Here is a 13122-nt window from a genome sequence, read left to right as displayed (position 1 = left end):
TGCTTTGGCGGCAAGATATTTTTCCTTGAAGAGGGCTGCTGATTGGTTTAGATTGTGGTGTCATTAGAGTTGGTCAGTAGCCAGCTATTCCCAGCTCTTAATGTCTGCCTCCATTTTCTTGAGAATGTGTCCTCATAGCTTTTCCTCTAACCACTGTGAGATCTCAGGGCATATCTAAGCTGGGAGTAGAGCACTTGTTCTGGAAGTCAAGAGTTGTGCATCCACACACATCTGGTCCAGAGAAGTTGATGACTGAGGATCATTGACTCAGTGCTAGTAACATTGGCTTCAGCTAGGATGCTGGCATTTGTGATGCAATCTTCCCATTGATGTAGAGGATTTTCCAGAGACATTGATGGTGATACCTCTACAGGCTCTTGAGATGACAGCAGTAGGTCACCCATGTTTCACATGTGTAGAGGATAACTTCATTTTAGACCTGAAATTTGGTATCTTTCCAAAGATCATGATTAATAGAAACTTGCTAAAACAATTCCCTGGAAGAGGCACTTGTGCACCAGATTCCATGCTGGAGCTCCTCATTATGATCACTCTCTGAGAGAGGTAGCTATCAAGGTAAGGGAAGTGCTCAACTATCTCCAGGGTCTTTCCCTTGATGGTAATTTAAGGAGGGGGTCATATTCACAACTGAGAGCAAGCTGATAGAGCACTTTAGTCTTCTCCATGTTGAGAGAGGGGCCCAAAGTTCAGTAGGCTTCTAGGGATCCAACATCATCTGGAGGTTTTCCTCAGTGTCTGTAAGTATGGCACAGGTTTCAGTGTACTGAAGGTCAACATAGCTGTTTTGAATACTTTGATTTTTGAGCAAAAATGTCCCAGATTGAAAAGCTCCCCATCTGTTTGGTATTCAATGTCAATTCCAGAAGGGAGGCAGACCTTAATGAGAACTAGGATGACAGTTAAAAAAATGAAGAACAGAATTGGGGCAATGATGCATCCTTGACCCCAGTTCAGAAGAAAAATGGATGTTTCTCCAATCAGACCACAACAAGACCGTAACAAAGAATGGCTGTGGTCTTGGAGTCAAGGAGAAGCCTCAGGACTTTGATCTATTTTTCAGAGCATCCAAATCTGACCAGTTCTCAGGGCAACCAAATCTGACCAGTACTTTCCACAAAGCTTCGTGATTGATGGAGTCAAAGGCTATAGTGAGGTCAATGAAGGCCATCTACAGGTCCTGGTGTAGTTCCCAACATGTTTCAAAGATTATGTCAATTACCCAAAGGATGGTCTGAAATCACAATGAGATTCTGGCAGGACTTCCTCAGCAACAGGCAGAAGATGGTTTAGGAGGATGCAGGCAAGGATTTTCCCTGCTGGGGAAAGGAGGGTGATACCTCAATAGTTCCTGCACACAGATTTATCTCCCTTCTTGAAGACTGTGCCAGTGTTGTCATATCTCAAGTCCACAGGGATATGTTAAAAATTTGAAGACAAAATTTGTAGAGAATCACTACTTAGTACCAGTTCCTCAGTACCAGTTCCAGTCCCTCACCATCAGCCTTACTAGGAGTGTCCACACAATGCCAAGCAAAATGGGACCCTGATGCCACCTGTGCAGGGCTCCCAGCCTCTACTGTGGAGAGGGGATGAGAGTCTCCTTTCTAAATCTCTCTGATTCCTTCTGAGTCAGTGGACTCAAAACTAATTCAGTTAATGTTTTGTGCATTTGTTATTCTTGGAGGTTCAATGAGGCTGGAAGAAAAACAGTGATAATATGTATTGAACATGGTGTCATGAGTAGAAAGTTAGTTCAATATTTCAATTTCTTTGGCTGAGATATAAATGGCAGACCATGGATTCTCCCCTTCCCCTCCCCCCCACACACTTTTTTTTTTGGTGCTTCTTCATCTATTTTTCTTAAAATGGCAAAACTGGCTAGAAAAGTGCCTGTTAATGGATAGTGACAAGTAGCTTCCTGTGGTCTTAAAGCAAACCATCAATTACAAGCAGTGTTTTCAATTCTAGAGGCTAAAAAAAATTCAATACCATTCAGTTGGTTGCATGGTTACTGAGTGATGAGCAATCCAAGGTGGTGGGACTGTGTGGGGGTAGAGGTATATTAAAATGAAAAGAAATAAACCTTTGTACATCCTCTGTCCTTGCTGTAACAGGGAGCCAGAAGGTTCCTGTTACTTGAAGGGAGAAGTAGGCCCCAGGCAGGAGGGAAGACTGCTCATGAGAGACAGCCAGGTAGCCATAGACTAAGCGTGCCTATTGCAGGGCTAGACTTGCAGCCCAGCAGTAGGGCAGTAAGACAGAGCCCTGATAAGGCAGAAAGAGTGGCAGTTGTAAGCTGCCCTGGACACTAGCCATCAGGACCTAATTGGAAACCCCTGTGGGCAGCTGAGGACTCAACTGATGGGAAGAAGCACGGCTTAGGAGGCATGTAAGCCCAGGGTCTGAGTCAGGACAGACAGTCTGGCTCTGTGGTCAGCAAGGAGGGGAGCTCCTAAGCAGGATGGCTATGGGAGAGGGAGTGCCTGGCACTTGAGCTGCACTGGAGACTACAAATAAGAGGCTCAAAGCTTGCAGGGAGAAGGACCCAGTGTGTAGGTATTTTAGTTATAGCCAGTAGGCTTATGTTTTTGTTTAAACTTTACACTGGTGGACCAGAAGTGGCTACAAAAGGGGATAAATGGAGGCCACAGAGGGGCACACCTAGACTTGAGCCAGAGTGGCGGGGCCTAAGGGTTGTTGCACTGGGTTTAAAGCTACAGGGTGCCCAAGAGGCATGTGGTGGATTGAGTCTGCCAGGGGGCTGGAGCTCAAGGCATGGAACAGGTTTAAGCCACAGTGGGGTTAAAACTTAAAAAGGGGCTGAAACCTAGCATGGGTGGAAGCCAGACAGGGCCAGGGGGCCCACAGCCCGAGAGGGGAACAACTAGGGCCAGAGGCCTACAGCCCTAGAGGGAAAAAACAGGGGCTGGAGCCCAGAATTACTTCATCCAAGGTATGGCAGGTAAGAGAAAAGTGAGACAGAGCAGGGCAGTTGTGCAGCCAGTAGCATGAGTCATAGCCACCCCTAGGGCCCAATCTTTGCTACATAGCCCACTTTAGGTAAGCAGTCAGCTCAGGTTTGGTTAGCCAAACTCCTTGAAAAAAAACTGCTTTTTGTAAATGCTGCAGCCTCCTTTTCCTTTGACTTGGGCATCCTAGCTGATCTGAACAATGAATGAACAATTTCACACTATGTTGCTATATGAGGGACAGCTCCAACGGTCACTGAAGTTACTGGAAAAAATCCTGCTGACTTCAGTATGACTTAAATAAGGCCCATACGTTTATTAAAAATATATACTAAGAGCAAAGCAATTTGAACCTGGTTAAATTGCTGGCCACTACAACATCTTGTGGCAGTGAGTTCCACACGTTAACTATGTTTTGTAAGAAAAAGAACTCACTTCTGTTAATAGGAGCTGAGTGTGCTTTCACATTCCTGTGCCACAAAGACATAAGCCGATGTATTCCCTGATGTTCAACAGCACTGCTTCTAAAACATTTGCCTCCCTCCCTCCTCCATCCTTAAAACGCCTAGAGCCTCAGAGAAATACAGCCCCATTTACTAAAAGATCTTTGAAATGCATCTTGTACAATAACAGACTCCAAAGATTCATCAGTGTGCCATTTTACAGGGATGGGAAGGATAAGGTATGGGACTTGTCCTTTACCATTCCTAAATGGAAAATTGTTAACAATTACATTTCAAACACATTTCTCCCACTCTTCTGACTTCTATTGGCTCAAATATTCTTGTTTCTGAATGTTTATTCGAAACAGGAATTAAAATGGCAGGTCTCTTTAATCATAAATTCTGGAGAATGTTGGTCTTGCTTTGACATCCCAGATGATCTCATGTCTATTCTCAAGATGGCCAATCTGCCCATTAATAGATAACCCTCATACTGATAACTGAGTGCCAGCCAGCAATGAATCAAGATCTGAAACCTGCACAATACTGCAACAGCTCCCTTTTCCACACTGCCTCTCTGCACTAGTCATTAAACTTGCCTCTGTCTAAGGAAGGCAAGCCTGGCTTCTGAGGGAAGGTCATTCTGTGAACATCAGCAAAATAGTCACCCTACCAAAAGCCTTTGCTGCTGTTACATTACTGAAAGAGACTGGTATCCTCCAAATGATCCTGTCATGCTGACTTGGCACTATTTTAAGCATATTAAGCAAATCAGCATCTGTGGCAAACTGCTCCACCACTTTAGAAAACACGGATGTCATTTCCTCTCTGTCAGATGTTCTCCCAGATGTAGTTCTCTTTGCTCAGAGGCAACTGATACACACAGTTTGCCACTTTCCTTTTTCACAGCATTGTGAACAACTCAGCAAGTTCTACACTTCCGCTACATCTCGGTGTTCGGTTAGGCTAGATCCTACTCCCCCTAACACAAATGGAAATTTTACCCTTCATTTCAGTAACATTACCTTCTGCATTGTTCAATGTGGTCTGATGCTGTATTGTGTTTTGAAGGCTACCTGCAGAATGAAAAGAGAAAAGGAGAAGTGTTTATTGCACTGCAAACAGGAAGCAAGCCTAGACTGAAAAAACAAGCAACCAAAGCAAACCAGAAAGAGAGTGAATGCGGTCTAAACCAATAATATGCTGCCCAGCTGAGTACCTGCAGCTTCCAATAATTTGCAAACAGAGGTGCAGATGTTCAGCACCTATGAAAACCAGTCACCCCTTCACATTCTTTCAAGGTGTTTAAAATTGGATTGTTAAATACTTATGAGAGAAGGCAAATGTAGAATTGCAGCCCTATCATACCCCTCTGAGTGCTCTAGCTCCCCATCTGTAAAACACATATTTATGTGAATTTAAGACAACCCTGAATTGAAGATAACCACCAAATAATTAGATTCTATACTTGGAAAATTTATAAATTTCTTATAATTATCCATATATAGAATCAAATTATTGGAGGGTCGTCTTTAATTCACACCCCCTCATGCTGCTGCAGAGGGGCAGACAGCGGAGGGCAGATAGTATAGGGAGGTCAAGCAGCCTGTCTCCTTCTTGTGCCTGTCCCTTGCCACCTGATACTCCCTTTCCCTCTCTGCTCCCCCTCCTGACCCTTCTCCCCAACTTCTACTCCCCACCCATCCTCCAGCCTCTGCTCCCCACTCCCATTACCCTTGCTCTGAACTGGCATGCTCCATCCCCATTCTAGCCTGGGGCACAGATCATGGACCCAACCCCTGTAGCAGCTGTGTGGGCTGATTTCTGCTGCTATGGGGCCAGGCTGGGACTGTGCTCTGTGCCCCAGGCTACAGCACGGATGGAGTTTGCCAGCATAAAGCAGAAGTAAGGAGAGAGGGGGGAGAGGCAGGTGGGAGAGCAGAGGTTGCGAGAATGGAAGAGAAAGGGAAGAGGCTGCAGGAGGCAGATAGCCAGGTGCAGAGGTGGTAAGAGAGTGGCTGGGCTGGCAGCAGCTGTGGCTATGGCCCCTACCCCAGGTAAGAGCTGGAGACTGAGCTAGAGAAGCTACTTGTTCCCTCTTACTCAAGTCTAAGATGAGGAGCTTTTTCCCCCATGTTAAATGGAGGCGGGGGGGCTCATCTTAGAATCAAGTAAATATGGAAGTACTGTACAGTAATTCACCAGCACACTATGAAATTCTTCAGCACTGAGCACAAAGTATTCGTAAGTGACATTAACACTGAAAACAGCATCAAAATACAAAGGGATGCAATATCCCCCGCACCACAAACACATGAATTAGTCTAGGCAGGTATACAAGTACTTAGTTATATGACATATGCATTAGGGCTATGCGAAACAGCACCATTTCGCTTTGATGTTTCGACAGAACAGTATTTTGTTTCATTTTGAGCTCAAAACAAGTTGAAACAGCATCAAAATGAAACAGCTGGTGAAATTTCGCACAGCCCTACCATGCATAATTGAAGTGTGCACTTCATCATATATTAAAAACAATTTTTTTAATAACTTCACATAGAGACAACAAGACTTGACTGTGGAACCCTGGCATACAGCAAAAAGTGCCTTTATAGTGTGGTGTTTCTGAATAAATGCATGTCTCAACATTTGAGCAAAGGCCTGAAAATGCAAATCCTGGTTTAAGATTGCAGCTCAGTCCCTGACAGTATCCTGCAGACATAGCCAGACCAATACTGCAGGGTTGCCTAATGAGGATTTTTTTTAACTGATAATCTGCTAGCACATGCTTTTTCTGGTATGTTTTAAATAACGTAAATGTAACTCTTTTACTAGTTAGAAGGGCTTGGTTCAAATTTAGGGGTTTAATGTCTTCCACAGTAAAAAAGTAAAAAAAAAAGTTTGTCAGTAAAATTTTTGCCGTAAAAATATTTATTGGAGTGGCAAGCCTGCTTCACTGCAGAAATGGTTTTATACCATATTGTCACCACTACCAGGGGTCCCCTACTAACCACCACACCCTGATGCCCCTGACTGCACCCTGTACCATGCTGGCCCCCCAGCCCATTCCTCAAGCCTTAATCCTGCTGGCCCCACTCACCCCGTCCAAGCATGGGCCCCCAAAGAAGCCTATCTCTGGCCCCAGCAGTATTGCAGGCAACTTGAAATGCAGCAGCAGTAGCACATGGATGAAAAAATGCTCCCTACACAGTGCTGCTTTCCCACTTGAACGCCAACTGGCACTTCTGTGCTCTGTCTGTTGGAGCTTCAATCAGGCTGTGGGTGCTTAGTATTTCTACTGATGGCTAAAGTTTTTTAAAGGACTTTACTGACAGACATTTTATTCTCTTTTTTTTGCTGACAGTCAGTAAATTTACTGATATTTGACAACCTTGTCATACTGAGAATAGAGCCAACTTATTTCTCCTTCAATTTCCTGATTAGTAAAAAAAAGGCACAATTGCATTACACCAAGCACATGAAGATTCACCCATCAATGGGTTGAGGAGGAAAAGAATATCCTGCATTTGGATAAGGTTGGACTAAATGACCCTGAGGACCTTTTCAAATGTATCATTCTATGAACCTAAGTGCTTGTAAGGTTTGGAATCACTGGTACCACCTTAAAGCAAAATGAATGCCTGTGGCAGGTTGATTTATCACATATATTATCCTTCAGGTATGACTAGGAACAGGAGAGCTGCTGCTTAAAGGACACACTAAAATTCTTCTTGCGCATTTCATGATAAGTAAACTGGAAAGCTTATAAGAAGTCTAAATCAAAAATCCTGAGCCCTCAAGGGAGGTTCAGGTTGGGATCCAGACTTTACAGCTTGAGCTCATATTTATTAATGAGCTCATACCAGGGTTTCACCCTCCAGAGGTGGGAAGCCAGCTGGTACTGTAAAGTCTGCTACTGCACTTAGCAATAGATGTTCCCTTGCAGATCAAGGCAGCTTTACTGCCTCTCTGGGATCTGAGGTACTTGCTCCAGGGGGGCTTCAGCCATATTGTAATGCAGAAATGAAGGGAAATGTTCTGATTAAGGATATTTGGACTGGTGTTGGGCAAACTCCTAGCACAGTCTCACTGCACCAGTCCAAGCTCTGTCTCGGCTGTACTGTGTAACTCGATCAGTGTGAGACAACCTCAAACACAGCCTTATATAACAGTCATATGTACCTTATAAAGATACTAGTCAACAACACAGAGAGAAGTTATTTATATACCTAGTGTAGCACTAAGAAAATAGCTATCGTTATCACACGGTTCTACCATTTTTAAATCAGGGGAGGAGGGAGAAAGGTATTGACTACAACACTAACCCAATCCCTTTGCCCATTGGCTCTTTGTTTTAGTCTTCAATTGGCATTGATTCAAATCCTTGGACCAAATTCTCTTGTAGCAGAATTCTGTTAGTTTCAGTGGAGTTACTCCAGTGGATATTTTGACTTCCTCTCTTGCTCAGGCCTTCGTTGTGTCCCTTTTGTTCTCCGAACTTGAATGTTTCTCTAATTCCAGGACAATCCCTACCAAGCCATGAAGCCTGATCCCCTCAAAAAAGCATTTTGGCTATATAAAATAGATTAAAACTGACCTTTTGTCCATACCTCTGACAAGTTTTATAGTGAGTTAGAAATTACTCCAACTGTAAAACACTGAGGGAAAGAGACCTTGAAACATAGAGAGTTATGATTAAAATAAAGAGCAAGTGAGAGACAGAGTGACTGATTGAAGCATGAGAGTTGGAAAAAAATATCTAGTTTTAGAAACATAATTCATTAATGCCATTTCTCTTCTGCCCATCTGGAAACCAGTAATACCACTGATGTACATCATGTTCAGCATCCAATTTAAGTCCTATAAATTCTGATATATGCAAGAAAATGTGTACTGTATTTGGGTTGGGGTTTTTTTATTTTATTTTCTGGGACTTTATCTTTATTTAGGACTTATGATTGAGATAAATTTTGAGGGTAGTGACTCTAGGCTTAGCAGAATCTAAGTTTTTTTTTTAAATTTATGTTCCACTGCCCATTTCTCAGACCCACAATTTCTTTGTAAGATATCCCACTGGGAAGTAACCAAAAAAAACAATTTTTTTTCCCCCCAACAATCTTAAAAGTCACATAAGAAAGATGAAATGACCATCAATAGTTCCCAGGAGGGGGGGAAATCAGGAAACTGGGAAGATTCATGAGCAGTTCTTAATGCATCATCTCCTCTGCACACATTCAAAACTTACATGAAAATCAGAACCACAGTAAACCCCTTTGTAACCCTGAGCACTTCTTGAAAATTTAAATACTCATTTAATGGAAAAGATATCTTATTAAAGGCTGCAGTGGGCCATCTAACAACATGTTATTCACACTCCCTCAACCCACTGGGCCTCTCTTCTTTGCCATTAGAATCATTTCTGGCTTTTCTCATTTGTGAGGCAAACATCCAACACCCAAGTCAAGAAGGTGTCCTGGTCTTCCAGACGATCTCCATTTAGACCACCCATGTGGAAATGCTTTGCAAATGAATTCAAAGTCACCACTAGCTGTGCAGCTGGAAACTCAATTATCTTTGAAGGCAACTGCTAAGATAGTGGCACATTGGCAAGAACAGGAAAAAGCTACAGTTGCTAACTGAAATGAGTCCATTGGAATTATTTCTTTCAAACCTTTTCAATTCAAAGATATAGAACTGGTTTTCTCCTTTAATATGGGATGGGCCAGGCAGCAAACCTTGTTCTGTCCAGTGACTCAGTGAGACAAGAGCAGAACAGAATCCTTTTTTCTCCCAAGACAGTTTTATGGGCCAAATATATTCACTCAACATGAAGCTCAAGCAAACAGGCTTTGTGTAAAGAAATGCTGTGCCCAAAATCTTACCTTCAGGGTCACAATACATCAGCACAGCTGGTACAGAAGCTCCCAGCCTGAAGCAATTCTACATTTACATCCCTCTCTACAGCTGTTACTGCAGCCTGTAGCCTGATGTTGGCTTGGTGCAACCAGCACGCACTGGGTGGATGCCACCGCCAAAGATAGCATTTTTGATTGCTGCTAGTGATCAAAATTGGCAGCAGTTGGCACCAGTTGTTGAGCAACAGCCTTATTAACTCCTTGTCTGCCAGTGCTGCCATAGATGGCTCAAGCAGCCACAGCAAAAGGCATGCCGGCCATACCTGCAGATGGGTCATTTGGCCTACAAAAAACCCTAGCCTGCAAGAAACCCTGTAGTTCAGATCCAGCCTGCAAGCTCATTTTAATTTGACAGCCCTGATGTAAAAGAAAATGGGGATTTTCTTTTTGTGGTTTCTTATGCATGGGAAATTCATGTCTTACGTGCCCTGGGTATCAGCTATGACTGTAAAACTTGTGACTCCCTAGGCGGCTGAGAAAGAAAGCAGAGCACTCAGGGAGACAGGATTTTTAAACCAGACAGCTTTAAACAATGTGGTTTGTTTCTTTGTAACCGCTTTTTAATTTTGAACACTGATAAGCATTATGGATAAATCTTTGGTAAAGAATCAGCCCCCCTGTAGCTAGAAAACAAGTTTTCAAGGAAAAATCAGAGAAGGCTCTGTTTACTTTTCCTGACCTTTCTAGGGTTAGAACAAGCAGAAAAATAAACACACACTACCACCTTTTTAGTTCTTCCTTAGACATAACAAAACACAGCATCCCCCAAAAAAACTTGAGTCCCATTTTTTAAATTCTTCTCAGGTTGCTCTTGAACTGAAAAGCCTACATTTAAAAAGCCTTTAATGAATAATAGTACTTTGCCCTTGTAATGGTAACTCACCTGAGGGTCAGAAAGTTCTTTACAAAAATGCATAAATTTTATCCTATTACTGGTTTGAGAAAACTTAAACATGGGGAAAAAAATTTAGGCCAAAAATATCCAAGAGCAGTCTCTGATTTGGGGTACCCACCTTGGCACTTTGCCCTGATAAAAATCAGATGTTAATACCTGCAGCTGCAAGTCAGCTGAAGTTATGAGTTTGAGATACAAGGTCAGAATAATTTCCTTTTGACTGGCATTTACTAGTGTAATTAGGTTTTCCCTTGATATAAGCATGTGTCTCTTCAGTGAAATTTGGTTCTGCAGTTTGGAGAAATATACCACATACTGTTCTTCTTATAATTATAAAAAGATATAATGAAAATATGATGAGTGGAGTAAAGTAACCAAAATAATACAGGGACCACAGAACTTCAGTGTTTTCAACAAACTTAGAGACTCCAAACCTGTATACTAAATGGTGACTGCTAAGGAATTCAAAATTGAAAAAGGGTTCAACAACAGCAATAAGAGCCAAATACTTCTTCAGAGGAGCTCAGTATGTAGTAGATGGACTATGCCACTGGCCTGAGATCACTAGGGCATCATACTCTGCCAGTGCATCTATACAAGGTACTTACTGCGCATTAGCCTAATAGCACTGTGCATTAGCATGTCATGGCAAAAACCGTGCAAATAGCCTACTGCACAGTGTTACTAGGCTAATGCTCAGTAAGTATCATTAAATAACCTTGCGCTAGCATTACTGCACAGTAACTTTAGGTACTGTGCATGCAGTTAGTATTTTATTAAGCAAGTACTAAACTAAACGTGCAGTATCTAGGGTGCATTAATGAATGTGTAGAAGCACCCAGTACGTACCACCTCAGGCAGGGTCCTCTATTTACCTCCTACAACTGCAGGAGGGAGGAGGAAGCACAATCCCAGGCAGAGGATAAATATTCATCCTTTTTACTCCAGAGGCAAAAATCTGACCTACAGATTCTTTATATGTGTGGCGGGTTTGGAGAATCTCAAGTCTGACTGGTGGACTATTACCAGTGTCAGCAGCATGGTGACCAGAGTGGTCCAACTGGGACCAGAATCATGGGAGCCGCTCTGGGTGGTTCAGGTCCCTAGCCCCCGACACGAGGCCGGGTACTTGGTATAGAAGGCGCTGCATGGCAGGTCCATGTCCTGAACCAGGCCCTAGGTTAACTCAGGCCCCCAACCCTGAGCAAAAGGCAAAGCCCCCAGGAGCACATGATGGTGCTTGGGGCTCCAAGCGGGAAGGTGGCCCAGAAGGAGTCAGAGGCCCAGGAGACTCCTGTAACATACTGGAGGGGCCAAAGAGCACTCTCTCCGGACCCCAGAGGCACGAGTTACCCAGGAAAAGGGTTTCCCACAGGAGAAAAGGGAGTCACCCCAGGTTTGTGAGGCTGCCTATTGGAAGGGAAGCCTAAGCAGGAAAAGGGCTCCCCAGGTCTGGGTTTTCTTCTGGAGGCATCTCTTTGGGGTTGCAGTAGGCCTGAAGGGCACTGGGGATTTTCCCCTCCCACTGGGTGCCAGAGTGCAGCCAATGCCCCAGGACCAGCTGGGGCCTTAGGGAAGTTAAAGAATTAAGTTTAATTTGTTGATGATGTGCCTTATATTTTGTGAGAGAGTGCCTTCTATTTTGTGTATTTTTATTTGTATGTTTGCAATTTAATAGAGTGTAGAGTATATGATTCTTACCGGGGCTCTGCTGGGACCCTTCCCTGCTACTTACCTGTACTTACCTGTTATTTGCCTGTTTTAGATCAATTGTTTACCTATGTATTGTTTGCTGCCTCTTGAGATGGTGTAATCTCCTTGCTTTCATTTACAGGATATAGCATTAAATGATAATACCGTATTTGTGTGCACATGTTTATTAATAACAATTCCTTTTAATTCTGTATATATTAATAAATCCATATATAGTTAAGCATCCCTTCTCCGGGCCTGAATCTATAGGGAATAGAGGGAACTGGCCTGCATTTGCAGATCCCTCTCACAGCACTCCTGCCTAGCCAACACTTGCCTTCCATTCGAGGAAGGAGCACTTACCCTGGTGCACCGGGCCACATATGTTTGAATAACTAAGGTGTTTCATTTACTCCAGCCCCTCTGTCATTACCTTGGGTTAAGGAGGTGATGATTTCTTACTTGTCTAAAGAGCCACTTCTCTAAATAACAGTTTAGAGCACAAAGTCAGGAGCAAAGGGAGTTGTAAACTCTTTCCACAAGCTGGTAAGGGTCAGGGTGAGCATAGGCAATCAACTGGTGAATGATTATATAGACTCACAGATACCAGCAGGACACTCTAGCATTTTAATAGCTGTAAGGCAGATGTCTTGTCTGCAAGTTCCTCTTCATATATCTGCCTTCTACACATAGCATATTCCAGGATTACCTTTCCTCATGAGCAGAAACTGAGCCCAGGAACGCCAAGTGTTTATGGTAGCTTGGAGATATGTATTATTATCTAACATCTCAAGGGGGCCTGTGCTGAGGGTGGCCCTGGGGAGCAGCCTATGTTTTATCTACCATATGACCCAGTTTTCAGCAGCTCAGCCAAGTATTTCTGTCACTAGCGGCAGGGCTGAATAATGTTTAGTGAAGTAGGTGATGAGTTACGTCAAACAAGATTCCAGAGGAAATTGATTCCTACAACTTGAAATTTGTTTAGAAAAGCTGCATGTTATTGCAGTTTGACTTATTGAAGGGGTCTCTTTGGGCATGTCACCTTTTCTCTGTGGATCTAAGGAGTGTAACAGAGGAACCAGTGAAATACAACATTATCTGAATTAACTTCCATCTGCTCTGATTGTGTTGTTCCTGCAGCTGCTGTGTCATTTACTGCATTTACTGTAGATAAGGGAAATAATCAG

At 43.2% G+C, this 13122-nt stretch overlaps 1 long non-coding RNA gene across 1 annotated transcript in view; it reads right to left on the bottom strand.

The window, feature by feature from the left end:
• The window catches only part of LOC149868892 (uncharacterized), a 170581-nt gene that overhangs the window by 25436 nt on the left and 132023 nt on the right, over positions 1-13122 (bottom strand). The window contains exon 5 of the long non-coding RNA XR_016441354.1: positions 4459-4509. This is a non-coding gene — a long non-coding RNA (uncharacterized LOC149868892). The remainder of the gene's footprint in view (positions 1-4458; positions 4510-13122) is intronic.

This window comes from Crocodylus siamensis, chromosome 3, assembly GCF_052110815.1.
Source record: "Crocodylus siamensis isolate JL-2025a chromosome 3, ASM5211081v1, whole genome shotgun sequence".
NCBI classification, from domain to species: Eukaryota; Metazoa; Chordata; order Crocodylia; family Crocodylidae; genus Crocodylus; species Crocodylus siamensis.
Note: the sequence above shows the minus strand (reverse complement) of the source record. Positions and strands in the feature narration are given on the sequence as shown.